Source organism: Trichosurus vulpecula, chromosome 2 (genome assembly GCF_011100635.1).
Source record: "Trichosurus vulpecula isolate mTriVul1 chromosome 2, mTriVul1.pri, whole genome shotgun sequence".
Classification (NCBI taxonomy): Eukaryota; Metazoa; Chordata; class Mammalia; order Diprotodontia; family Phalangeridae; genus Trichosurus; species Trichosurus vulpecula.
Window position 1 is genome coordinate 451,883,350 of NC_050574.1, and position 14,262 is coordinate 451,897,611.

At 42.0% G+C, this 14,262-nt stretch overlaps 1 pseudogene; it reads right to left on the bottom strand.

Moving 5' to 3' along the window:
- Window positions 1–13,453: 13,453 nt before the first annotated feature.
- On the bottom strand, window positions 13,454–13,742 carry LOC118840380 (annotated as a pseudogene).
- Window positions 13,743–14,262: the final 520 nt, after the last annotated feature.

A 14,262-nucleotide genomic window follows, 5' to 3' on the forward strand; every position in this document is an offset into this window, starting at 1 on the left:
GAGGAAGAGGTCTAATAAACAGCCAGAAATTAAAATAATTACTCTTCTCTCAGGTACATTAAGTTCATATTTTAAATATTTGCTCTCAGGTGTTTCTTTAGAATTGTTGAATGTCCAAACTTAGGTTCATCACATCTAGCTAATTTGTACATTGTGTTGCATTTGGGAATATGGTATTGCTTTTTAAAATGCATTTTGTTTTGCTTTTTCTTACTAATTAAACTTTTTTTCTAATTAAACTTTAAGCTCCATGAGAATAGGAACCAAATCTCTCGGTCTCTCTCTCATTTCTTCAATGCACGTCTACTACAGCGCTGCTAATAGGGTCCTTAATGAATGTTGGCTGATTAACATTAAATCAAACATCATGTCTAATATTCCTGCCCAATGAAATACAATTCATATTTTAACTTCTTTTTAAAAAATGAAAAAATTATTCAGAAGGGGAAAGCGTAAAAGTGGGCTCCTCAGTATGTGCAAATTGAAGAGAAAGCCTAGACAAATGCACTATTTCTACATCTCAAGTCTTTTCTCATGACGTTAATAAAGGAGTGGCCATGTGTACATCGTAAGTCTATAACAGATTGGTCAACGGAGTATAGGCCACCAATCACAAAGAGAACAGCTGTTCTTCCAAAGGAAAAACTGAGTGGTTACAAAAAGAACCCCCAAAGGTGCTAGAAATCCATTCAATTCGTTAGGTTTAACCCAGTTGCAACAGCAGCACCTTAGCTAGTGACACATACTAGGGAGGGAAGGCCAGCGTCACGATGTTTTCAAAGGACAGGAAGTGTAGAACATGAGTAAGGAGCACCCACTTTCCCTCCTTGCTTTGATCCCATGGGATCACCAGTCAGAAGGGTAGCAAAGGAGTCACTGAAAAGAGGCAGCTAGTGATGGGTTTGCTGCCCCTTAGCTCTGGGAATGAGCTCAGCTTCAGGGCTAATATTATATCAAGCCAACACTACTTTCCAACTCACTACGTCTCTGGAAAACACATAAAGTGAACCATATTTACTTAAAGCAGCAGTGTTACAATTGAGGACCACATCTAACCCAGAATTCAGCAGCAACAACAACAGGAAATCATAGCAACGACCAGCAAAGTAATCTTAAGGGCAAAACTAAACCATGTGTACCCCTCCGTGTTATTTAAAATAGCAAATAAAAGAGGCGTAGGTATGCTGTATGCCAGGATTTTATGTGACTCCCCAGTGTGCTATAAAGCATATAAACAACATATATAAAAATACATTTTGCTTTATCATAAATTCAGCCCAAAATTGGTATGCTAACTACAAAAAACATTGAACATTTAATTAATAATTTTGCCTGCCTTCTTACAATTTAGAAAGTCTATCTCGCTTAATCAAGCCAACAAGCAACTATTAAGTACCTACTATGTGCCAGGCACTGCGCTAAGTGCTAGAATAATAATAAAAGCAATAAAAATTATTTAGGAATTGTGTACTGACACCTTTTGGCTCCCATCCAACTCTGGGGTTTTATTAATCATCTAAGTCATTATTAACTTAAAAGGGAAAATAGACATTCATATTGGACACTATGGAGATCTGCCCCACAACCAGAATATTAAGAGAAGAATATAAACTCCTTAATGGTAGAGATTATGTCATTCTTTTAAACTTTATAGCCCTAGTACAATTCTATATATATATATATATATATGGAGAGAGAGAGAGAGAGAGAGAGAGAGAGAGTAAGTGTTTAATAAACGTCTGTAGGATTGAATTACTGAATTTTTCAACATCATTTCCTTTCTTAAACAGTATGCAGTATCATTCCTTTGAAGTTACATTTGCCTTCAAAACTGAAAACATTCTTTTCCAAATTAGATTTTGTAGCATCTAGCTCAAGTTCTAGATTCCAAGTCATCATAATTGGATTCTAATCCTGGCTTTGCTAACTGACTAGTTTAAAGTCTGCAGGTCACTCTTCTGGTTTTATGGGTTCCTTAACTGTATAATGAGAGGACAGGAATAGAAAACCTCTAAGCTTCCTTCTAGCTGTGAATCCTATCATCCTGATAGAAGGAAGACAAATTCTTGAGAAAATCAATCACGGTCCTAAAAAAAAAGGCAATGAAATACACTTCCCTCCAGCTCTAGATCTATGATCCCAATCCTCTTGGCAGAGAGGTAGGGGACTTCTGGGGTAGAATGTTGTGTACATTGTCAGATGACATCACTATATTGGGTATTTTTGCCTAACCGTTTTTTTTTGTTTGTTTTTTTGTTACAAGGAAGGTCTGAAATGGGGAAGGGAACAGAGAGAAAGGAGATGTTTTGAGAAATAGCTGTGACATAAACACATCAGTAAGACTTCTTTCAAATATTTTTAATAACTAAATAAATAGGTCCTATAATCCTAAATATTTGAAAACCTCCACAAATACCTTAGTTGTAAGGGTTTGGAGAATAGTCCCCTGAATCTTGCTTCATTTACCTCATTTCCTTGGCTGTCTGTGAGAAGTCTATGGGAAAGGAGTGTGTGTGACAGTTGAGTTATTCTTGTTCTCGATGACTTGGTGAGTAGAAGGAGCATTTACCAGAGAATTCTATCAATACATTCCTCAAGGCTTTGGGGCATAAGGCTTTTGGGGCCCAATTTCTGGCTCGCTTCCCATTGCCTTTCTAAGTCTTAGCGCTACCAGATGACACAACCAACTAATCATGCTCTGGAGATAACAAAGCCAAAAAAATGAGACCTGCCCTTGAGGAGGTTATATTCTATCAGGCAAGGCAATGTATGTGTGCATATACATACATGTATATATGCACATATGTATAAATTTTAGTAAGGCAGCTAGGTGGCACAGTGGGTAGAGTGCCGAGCCTGGAGTCAGAAAGACTCATCTTCCTGAGTTCAAATCCGACCTCAGACTCTTATTAGCTGTGTGACCCTGGGCAAGTCACTTAACCCTGTTTGTCTCAGTTTCCCCATCTGCAAAATGAGCTGATAAAGAAATGGCAAACCACTCCAATATCTTTGCTAAGAAAAGTCCAAATGGAGTCACAAAGTTGGACACAACTAAAATGATTCAACAACAACAACAAATACAGAAGAGGTGGGAGGTAATCTCAGAAGGAGAGGAGAGTAGCAGTTAGGGGGCCCCAGAAAGACCTGCAGAAGGTAAGATTTGAGAAAAATATCCTGTATAAGATGTATCTCATACCACTGGGAACTCTGCCAAATCTCCTCCTCCTTCTTCTTCTTCCTCCTCCTTTTTCTTCCTCTTCTTCTTCGTCTTCCTCTTCCTCCTCTTCCTCTTCTTCTTCTTCCCCTTCCTCTTCTTTTTCCTTTTCCTCTTCTTCCTCTTCTTTTTCTTTTTCTTCTTCTCCTTCTCCTCTTTCTCTTCCTTCTCCTTTCCTCCTCCTTCTCTTCCTTCTCCACTTCTATCCCCTTCCTCCTCTTCTTTCTTCTTTAGGTTGTATAATCATTTGGAATTTATTGTGGAACATAGCATGAGATGTTTGTCTAAATCCATGGTCTAATAGGAAGATACAAAATTCTTTCAGATTAAATTTAATTTATGCGTAAATATATACAAAGTAAACATAAGATCGTTTAATGGGGGGGGGGGTACTACCATTTGGGGAGATCAGGGAATCCTTCATATAGGAGAGGATTCTTGAACGGAGTTTTGAAGTTTGGAATTTTTGGAGGCAGAAGTGAAGAGAGAGGCATTCAGCCATAGAGAAGAGCCTGTGTAAAGTTGTGGAAATGGACAGCATCTCAGGTGGGAAGAACAGCCAGATGACCAGCTAGCTGTTATCAGTGCCTGAGTTCAGACTCGGGCCTCCTGATTCAAAGTCACCAATTGCTGCCTACATGAATCCTCACGGATTCTCATTCACCTGAGAGGTTCTTTCCATTTGACTACAGCTGTCTAATCTGATCAGTCTTTTGAGCTGAGAATAAATTATTTTAATGTCAGAATCATTGTCCATTGTTCCCATGAGCAATTCCTTTATGAGCTGAGATTTGGGTTTCACTTGAGTTCTCACAGTCCGTATTATTACTTCTCTTTGTGTAACATTTGAAAAACTTCATTATGAATCAGTTTGTTTTGGTTTCCCACTGAAGAGGGACCATGGCCTTGTACAATGAGACCTGACTCATGCAGCCTTGAGTTTGCTTAGATCAAAACACTTAAGCCACAAAGGAAAGTCCTTAGGGAGGGTGAGCCTCCTTCCATTCTGCTTTTTATTGTTTCGTCATCTGAAATAACACGACGGTTTGTTTCCTTATTTAGGAATCAGCATATCTGCTTCTCAAATTGTTAAGATTCCCTTTTCCCCTTAGAGATACTAAAGTCCTAATCTGATGTGTTAGCAAATGAACGAAATATCCCATATAGCAAAGTGAATCTGGCATGTGGTGTTATAAATAACTTGGGTGGGGGGGAACCTCTCAAGAAGTTTTCCACGAAATTTAATATTGCACAGAATTTATATAGCTTGTACTTATCAGAATGGCAGTCCAGTCACTGGAGAGCCAATTTCACTCTGGAACATGCTGAAACAAAATTAACTAGATCACTTCAAAAAAACAATTCTCAAGCTGTGATCTTTGCAAGTTCTGACTTCATGCCTCTCTTCTTCCATGGAATGAATTTTTCCCTTGTGAAGAAAGATCAGGGACTTATTTTCTCCCATCTTCAAATTCCCTTCGGTAGAAAGGCAGAAGAAATAAAATGTGATAGAAACCAAAACTGTTCTAGGCCCACTGCAATTATGTAATTACTTGAACGTCTAAAATGAGTCACACTTAACAAGGTGCTCCTCGTTTGTAATTGGGCTAAACTATGGCCAAGGCTTGTTGATTTTACCTTATAAAATCTCTCCCCATATGTCCCCTTCTCTCCTCTGACGCTGCTGTCACCCTGGTGCAGGCCCTCCCTCATCACCTCATGCCTGGATTGTCACAATAACCTACTGGCTGGCCTGCCTGCCACAAGTCTCTCCCCACTCCACTCAGCTGTCAGTGATTTTCCTAAAGTGCAGGTCTGATCATGTCACTGCCTGGCGTTCAAAACCCTTCATAGTCTTCCCTCTTTCCTCCTCACAGAACTTTACAGTCTTACTCCTTACATCCCTCGAACACACACACACACGCTCTGTGATCCAGGAAGACCAGGCCCTTGCTGCTCCTCCAACTAGATACTCAACCCACTCTACCTCCTCACATCCAGCATTTTCCCTGGCTAGGCTGTCCCCCAAGCCTGCAATGTTCTCTCCCTCCTCCTCTCTGCTTCCTGGCTTCCCTCAAGCCCCAGCTCAAATTCCTTTCCCAACCCCTCTTAATTCCAGCGCCTTCCCTCTGTTGATCATCTCCTATTGATGGCTTGTTTGTACGTCATGATTTGCATGCGAGCACCTCCTTTGTGTCTTTTTACCTTTCTTTTAAATCCCAGCCCTTAGCAAAATGCTTGGCACATAGTAGGCACTTTATAAATATGTATTGGCTGGGGCAGCTGGGTGGTGCAGTGAGTAGGGCACCGGCCCTGGAGTCTGGAGGACCTGAGTTCAAATCTGGTCTTGGACACTCGACGTACTTATTAGCTGTGTGACCTTGGGCAATTCACTTAACCCTAAATGTCCTGCCTTCCCCACTCAAAAAAAAAAAAGATGTGTATTGGCTGACTACCAACAGGTCCTGGATCAAACATGTGCCCCTTACAATCAAATAGTATTATGCCATACGTTGCCTGGCATTGCTGCAATCATCAGATGAAAGGCCTCATTACCTTTAATTTTTTTTTTTTAATGATGAATAGTCTGGTTTTGCTTGTTTTCCTTGCCGAAGCTGGCAGCCTGAGCCAAGGGCAGATAATATCAGCTGTGAAGGGAGTGTAGCACCGGCTTTAGTAGGGTTTCCTTTTCTCCCCCACTCTCCACGTAGCAAAGGAAGCTAGAAAGACTCTGCCTGAGAATCAGTCCCTTAACGTAGACTTCCTTGGGACTACACACTGAGTTAGCGAATTCCTCTTGCTTCATCCTGGCTCACAAGCATCCCTGATGTTTCTCCTCTTTCTCCCAGGCTACTGCCTCAGCAGCTACTAAAAAGGGTGAGGAAATTGGTAGGAAATTCCCATTTCTTAAAGTTGAGCACTAGAAATTTTAAATAACAAGTGACATTAATATAATAACTTCAGAGCTTGCAAAAAGCACTTTTACATATATTATCTAACTTAAGTCTTACAATAACCCCGTGAAACAGGCACTTCAGAAGTTATGGTCTTCATTTTAAAGACGGGGATATAGAAAATCCTAAAGGTGAAGTGACTTGCCCAGGGTCAACAAGTTAGGAAGTGTGTGAGGCTGGATTTGAGTGGTCTTCCTGACCATTCCAGCTAGGCAGACCTAGAGTTCAAATCCAGCCCCTGACATTTACTAACTGTGTAATCCTGTGCAAGTTACTTAAACTGCTGTTTGACTCAGTTTCCCCATCCATAAAATGGCCATTATAATAGCACCTACTTTGCAGGTTGTCCTAAGGATAAAACACGATACTGTTTGTGAAGTGCTTCCATGCTATGTTCCTCTTTTGTGTGTAGATAACTCATTGCAAAAACCCCTCAAAACTAAAAAAAAAACCCTTTCATGTTAAAGTCTTCAGCACCATAGGCAGTTCGTGACATTTTAAGAGTTGAAAAACAAAATAATAAATAAATAAACAGTAACATGCAAACCTCAAGTAAATGGTAATTTCCCTCGAGGAACTTGCTTTCTTTCCAAAGTAGAAATGAAATAGATGTATTTGTGAACATAAGCTTAGGTTACTCCCTGGAAAGCATTGCAGTAGCTTCCAAAAGCGCTAAGACTCAACGATGCTGATAATGCCAAGAATTCAAGAGTTTGCTAACTTCTTTTTGAACTTGGCCTCGAGATTTGTGGGAGAAAGAAGCCAGAAGGGATTGTTCTTCTCTCATGAGCCATGCAAGTGAAAATGAAGCTGGCAGGGTTGAGCAATGATTTTTATATGTCTAATCCCCTGTTCCCTTCCTTCTGGACTCTATCAGGAGGCGATTTAACAAGATCGTGGTAAGTGGAACCGATGGGATGCTCGTTATTGGACCCACTCTTCCTTCTACCCCATTAGGGAAGAAAGAGTCAGAAGGAGAGATAGAGGCCTGACCCTCCTGACTGCTAGGCAGAGGCAGCTAGTGTTCATTTATGTTGTTTGCCTCATGATCAGGTTCCCCCTTGAATTATCCTGTGTGTCCCTGTGCAGGATTACAAACATAACCTCCGGGGGCTACCTGTACCCCAGCTGAGAGGGTGGCATGACCTATGGGAGCTGGCTACCTTCCCAATTCAGCACTCATGAGTTCCCAGGGGCTATTACTCCCAAAGGGCAGCTGATATTCCTAGATCTAAAGACACTCTGTGGTTTATACTCCTAAAACCATGTCTCACAAATCTCACTTTATCTTTAACAGTCAGTCAGAATTAACTTGAAACAAAAGCATTTACTAAGATGACATAGCGAGGACGACACCCCACCATAAACCTGGGGTGCACTTTCCCACAAATACACACAGAATCCATTCGTAAGAGTACAAAGTCCACCAGCAGTGAGACACAAACGTAAAAGAACACAAATAAACAAGAAAACTCATTTTTCCAGTACTGCGAGATCCCAATATTTTCTCTCTTTGAGTGGTATCCTCGTTCTACAGCCGCTTGGACCAGCACCTCTTCTGGGCAGGTTGCTTATGTGGGTTCCATACATCTACTCCTCTCTGCATCTCAACTCTCTACGTTGAGGACTTGTTGGCTCTTTCCCTGCCAGAGGTCTCGGTCCTTGAAGCTTGGTTCTGCCTCTGTGTCTGTTAAGTGTCTCTCTCTGCTCTCAGCTGGTTTCACTAGGTCCTACTAGGTAAGCTGCTCTACTAGAAGACCTCTGTGGCTAATGGGAAGAGAAGAGAAAAAGTCTTCTCCCTGACCTTGCTGCCATCCAATGGAGTCACAGGGCCATGATGCTTCTCCCTGCCTCAAATATCTTGAACTGCTTCCAGGTCAGGCAAGGCTTGGCTTGTAAAGATCACCCAGGGCTCAATCAATCTTGGCCCAGCCAGTGGTCAGCTCCCACTCTAATTCAATCAGGGAAGTCAAACCAAGAGAGAGCTGCCAAATAGAGCAGCTGATGCAGACTAAGACCTCTTGAGAGCTCACCTAGTTATGATGGGCACCTGCAGCCAATCAGTCTGCCATTCACCACATGATTAGCAGGTTAGACCCACTTAATGACTATTTACACATGCCCCAACATCTCTCCAAGGCACTGCCATTTACATGTCATCACAACTCTGCCAGAAGCAGGCTCTCCAGCCTCTCAAAAGCCCTTTGTCCTTACGCCTGTCCCTGTCACACATCCTTCTGTGAAGTTTGTGGAAGTTTTCCGATGCAAGGACAGAGATTTGGAAAGAGACTTCGATCCCTTTTAAGGGACACAAGATCTTTTCCTCAGCACAAGGCCGAGGCACGGGGAAAGGGGAAAGAGTGAATTTTCCACAAGCCAGAGAGACATACTATAATCATACAGAGAATGTATAAGCAGACACCATTCTTTATATACTCATTTGTTGTTGTGGAGTGTCACATCCAACTCTTCGTGACCCCATTTGGGGTTTTCTTGGCAAAGACACTGGAGTGGTTTGCCATTTCCTTGTCCAGCTCATTTACTCAAGGTCATACAGCTAGTAAGTATCTGAGGCCAGATTTGAACTCATAGAGATGAGTTTTCCTGACTCCAAGCCCAGCACCAGCTGCCCCCTAGACCTAACACAGATAAATCCTTGAGGCAAATAAGAGCCTTAGCAAGACAAGCCCCAGGAAGGGAGCACTCTAATTTAACCTATCCTTGTCCAGACTCATGATGAATGGCATTGGGGAATTAGGGGCTGCTTCTTCTGAGAGTACCCGCCTTGTCCTCAACACCCTTAGGTCTCCCCTCAGCCACGTGTCTTTCAGGTAAAAACTATGATATAAACAGTATCAGTCAGTGTGATTCATTCATGTATGTCGACATTGCAGTGGAAAGAGAACTGGATTTTAAAGTCAGGGGATATGGGTTCAAATCCTGGCTCTGTCACTATCTGTGCCTCAGTTTCCTCCTCTAGTTCATTCTTCTTCCCCTCTCATCTATAAAATGAGGTGGTTGGACAAGATTCTTCCTCAAGTTTTTTTCCAGCTTTAAATATTTGGGCTCAAAAAATCAATTTGTTTTTGATGGTACCATACCTGATTCATATTTTGTACTCTGGCTGACTTCTTAACCACTCCCCACACCCCCCCCTCCCCATCTTTCTTACCCACATCCCTCTTGTAACTACTGTAGGTCTAAAAATAAAACTCTTCCTCAGGAGCCTGAGGTGGAGGCTATAATTGGAGCCTAGTTGGGTGGTTCCAGAACAGTGAAACCAGAAAGGGTTGTTCTACTAAATATTTAACAACCAGTTTTCTGGGGGCAGAGGTGGGGATAAGGGAAGGTTTGCAGGAAACACTTCAATTTAATCTGTGTCATTAACATTTTTTTCCATCCTTTTCTTAAGTCTGGACAAGCAGCAACAGAATAAATCAGACCCTAATTCGTGTTCTCCAATTTCCAAGGAATAAATGCTGCCGCTGGGAATTCAATAATTGTCCTTGCAAACCAGGAGCAGCTGGCAAAGCAGGATCACAGGTAAGGGAGAGGCCTTGGCCAACGGATGGTTCCTGGCCAGCCACTGTGTTAGATACAGAAAGCAAATTCAAAGCCGTTTGGATGAGAGGGAGGCAGTAGCAGCTGAACAGGACAGGAAAGGCTTCGCCTGGAAGCTAGTCTTGAAGAAAGCTCAGAATTCTAAGAAGTGAAGGTGAAGAAAGGATATGTTTCTGAAATGGAAGGCAGCCTCTGCCAAGGAATGCAGCTGGGAAGCCTAATCACGTGTGTGAGAAACAGTAAGTAGGTCAGTTCGGCAGAAACACAGGGTGTGTGAAGGACAGTCACGTGTAATCTATAACAGCAGACCGGAGCCAGATTGTAGGGGGCTTTAAATGGCCCGAGAGTTTGTGTTTAATTCTAAGGGGCAACAGGGAAACACTAGACCTTTCTGTGTTGATGAATGACGAGGTTAGAGCCGAACTTTAGAAATAGCACTCTGGTAGCGATATGGAAGATGGGTTAGACAGGGGAGAGGCTCGAAGTGGAGGGCCCAATAAGTGAGCTATTACTCCCAGGGGTGGGGAACCTGCAGTCTCTAGCCCACATGTGGCCCTCTAGGTCCTCAAGTGGGAGGATTCACTCAAAGGGCTGCACTTGAGGACCTAGAGGGCCACATGTGGCCTTGAGGCAGCAAGTTCCCTACCCCTGTCTAGTCCAAGCAAGAAGAGGTAAGGGCTTGAGCTAAGGTGGTGACTGTGTGAATGAAGAGAAAGAATTCTCAGTCAAGTAACAAGATAAAAGCAATACTCCCCCAAACTAGTGCAAGTTAAGATGTGGTTTCATAAAACATTTGTGGTTCTCACTCTTTCTTTTGTGCTGCTTCTTACATCTAGCCTCTTAATTACTCTTAGCTTCCCTTGTCCCCTCTGCCTTTGATGTAAATCATAGCTTATTGATCCTTGTTTGCAACATTCCAAAATATACTGCAGTCTAAAGAAATAAAACTCAGGTCAGCTAAGTCTGCTCGGGCCTGGACAAGCATTTGTCCATAAAAGATGTTCCTGCGGAAGAAGGCTCCGGAGAGGAAGCACTGCTTTGAAATCTACTGAATGAGCTTGTGAATGAGCCGACAATCTTCCTGTGCTGAATCACATGCTTTCAATGCCAGGAAATTCGTCTAACTAAATTCAAACAAGGTTTGTGTCTAAACTGAAGGCCTGCTGTCTGCTGGGTGCGGACTTGGTTACTTTCAGAGAGTTGGCGAAATGAGGTGGGGAGAAGGAGAAACGAAATAGAATCATCGGTCATTAGAACTGAAAGGTGCTTTCAAGGTCATATAATGATAATAATTAATGATAATAATGACAACAGATCACATTTATACGGTGCTTTAAGGTTTGCGAAACACTTTACATAGTTTGACTTCATTTTACAGATGGAGAAACAGAGGCCTAGAGAGATTGTGACTTCCCAAAGTCACAGGGTTACTTAGCGGCAGAGCAGGTCTACAGACTGCCAGTCTGGTGCTCCACCTTCTATACTACACTCTACTTTGCTATTTTGTAGCAAAAGGGTGTCCTTATTATTAATTAGGAAAACACATCATGGGTTTTGTATCCTTCCCTTTATAGGAGAAGAATGTTGTCTAACATTTATCTAATTATGTGTGCTTTGCACAGTGCTAGGCACTGAGGGAGGACACAAAAAAATACACGCTGTGGTCTCTGCCTTTAAGGAGTTTGTATTAGGGACACAAGACAAAAATACACTTGAAATACTGTAGTTAAATAACATGGAAGACTGTGTATGTGAAGAATATAAGCTCTTTGAGGGCAAGAACTGTTTCATTTCTGCCTTTCTATCCCCCCCTCTTTACCACATAGTAGATGCTTAATAAATACTTATTTATTATAAATTATATATATAATTATAAATATTTATTATAAATTCTTATGAAGTGCTAAAAAAAATGAGTTGGATGGACAGAAAATGCTACAGTGATTCAGAGGAGAGAATGAAGACCTCCTGGCAAGGTAGGCCTTGAACAAGAGCCAGATTTGGATAAGAGAAAAAAGGCAGCAAGCATGTTATAGTGAACCTAGTTGGCTCCAAATCCCAATTTTGCAACTACCTGTGACATCGGGCAAATCATTTTGTCTCTCAGGCCTAATTTCCTGCTAAGGGGAAGTTTTTTAAAAAAATATTTATCAAGTATTTTTTTCCCTAATCTTACTCTCTCTGCTCAAATATAGGATAGAACAGGGTTAAGGAGTAGACCTATATTTCACTGGTATAATTCCTGGGTTCTGTATAGAACACCAAGGTTTTAAGTGACTTGCCCAGGGTCATACAGTCTATCAGAAATGGGACATGCACCCAGGTCTTCCTGGCTTCGAGGCTAGCCCTCTCTCTCCACTATGCCAGCAGGGAAGAACTAGATTCATATGACTTGATACTTTGTTTTGGGGGAGGTATGAAATATTAAAAATCAATACAATTCTCTTTCATTTAGCTCCAGAGCCCGCAGTCAAGGAACACCAGCAATTTCTCACAGAGTCTATTCTTCTGTCTCTTTCTCTGTGGATACTGGGCCTGTTCCTATCCTGGTCTCTGGCTCCCTATTCCCAAGAGCAAAACACATATCAATTAGGAACTAGCATTCAGGACTAATTAAACAGAAATGCAAACGAACTTAAATGCACAGATAAACCTTAGATTTAACATATTTTGGGGAGAAAGCTGAGGAATTGGAGGCAGGTCTTACCATATTGTATCAAGGGTCTCAGAGAAGAAAGATCAGTATGAGTCTATCTAGCCTATCTCTTGGCCTTGGGACCTATGAGAGGAGCAGAGGTGGATGTTCAAAACCAGGTGCAGGAAGGATACACCCTTCTAAAACACTATCTGGTTTCCATCTGGCAGGAAAGGAGCGGAGCCCTGGTTGCTGTTCAGTCACTGATCTTCCAGCTGTCCCCAATCTCTCTCTCTCTTTTTTTAGGAAGACTCAACATTTATTAAGCACCTTTAGTGTGAAAGACACGGTGCCAAGATACAAAGATCGACACAGACAAACATTCTGCCCTCGAGGGGGCTTAAAGCCTAATGTGGGTTTATGTAATACAAAAAAACGAAGTAAAATAAAGGGACAATGACCTCCATCCTTTACTGTTCCAAGTCTTGACCAGCTGTCATTCCCACCCACCCCTAAAACATAATGGATACACGGCCATCCCTTCAGATATGGGAAGTCACTTGATTAATACTCTGAAAACAAGCTACAAATGAGTTTTCAATTAATAAGCCATCCCTTTAATGACCAGGCAATTCAATCATTATTGATGAGTTCACCAAGAATCCTAACAACCCAAATAGATATGGGAAATTACTTCATTAATATTTAAAAAACGGCAATCCCTGAAGGTGATGAGTTAATTACTTTTGTTTTGCTGGAAGCCTATAAAATAGGGGCTAGCTATCCCTATCTTGATTACTTTGTATCCCTAACTTCCCTAATTTGCCTGGGAATCCAGACTGTCAGTAACTATTTTAGCCATAGCCCCCAGGCCCCCCAGAAATGTCCAGCTGGGCTTTCTCTCTCATTAAGTAGATAATTAAAGTTACAACATTCAGTCACATCCTCAAGAACTTTTCCTACATGGGAAAAGCTTCACATTGTATGAGACTTGGTTTTACTCAAGCCTCTTCCTTTCCGAGACAGAAAACACAAAACCAGGGAATGGAATGGAATGGTTTTTTCCTATTAAGACGAAAACCATGAAACTCAGAACTGGATCGCTTGGCCCTTTCTCTTATCTCCTCCCAGTTCAAAATGCTTACACCCCTTAGTGGCAAGCATCCTCTTAGACCTGCAATTGGGTTCCACACATTCAAGCCTCAGTACAATCTTTTTTGTGGTCTTTGCCTTTTTCCAGAAAATTGGTTTTGTTTGACCACCATAGTCACTCTGCTTCTGGGCGTATCTCCCTGCCCTTCTTGTACTGCGTCACTTTGTGAGGCTGGTGCTTGCCGTACTTTTTGCAGAAAGTTCTTCGGGTTTTAGGGACATTCATCGAAGGGAAGCTGTACTTCTAACTGGGCTTCTCTGATGTCCAGGCCTCTGGGATCCCTAATAAGCAAGCACTGATGACCGGCTTCGAAGGATGATGGCAGAAGACTGCTATCCCCAATCTCTTGTGCTCTCTCAAATCTGGCATCTCCACCCACCCTAGGTCACTATGTGTGTTTTGAGAGAGAACTTCTTTTTCTCAGCAAAGGGGGAAGGCAACATTGTCTCATTAAGGTTCATATTGTTCCAAGATTCTTCCAAGGCTCATGTAGCCAGTCAGGCATCAAGGACTTTACATCTGCTAGAAGAAGTTGGTCTCTGAAGCCCTGATCCAGAGGCGTGGAGGCAGGAGATGAAACACAACATAGGAAGAAGAGCAAGTAGACCAGCATGACTGGAACAAATGTCTAGAAAGATAGGCAGCCACATTGTGCAATGACTGATTTTAATAGACTTGGCTCTTCTCAGCAATGCAAGGACCTAAAACAACTCCAGAAGACTCAGGATGGAAAATGCCATCCACA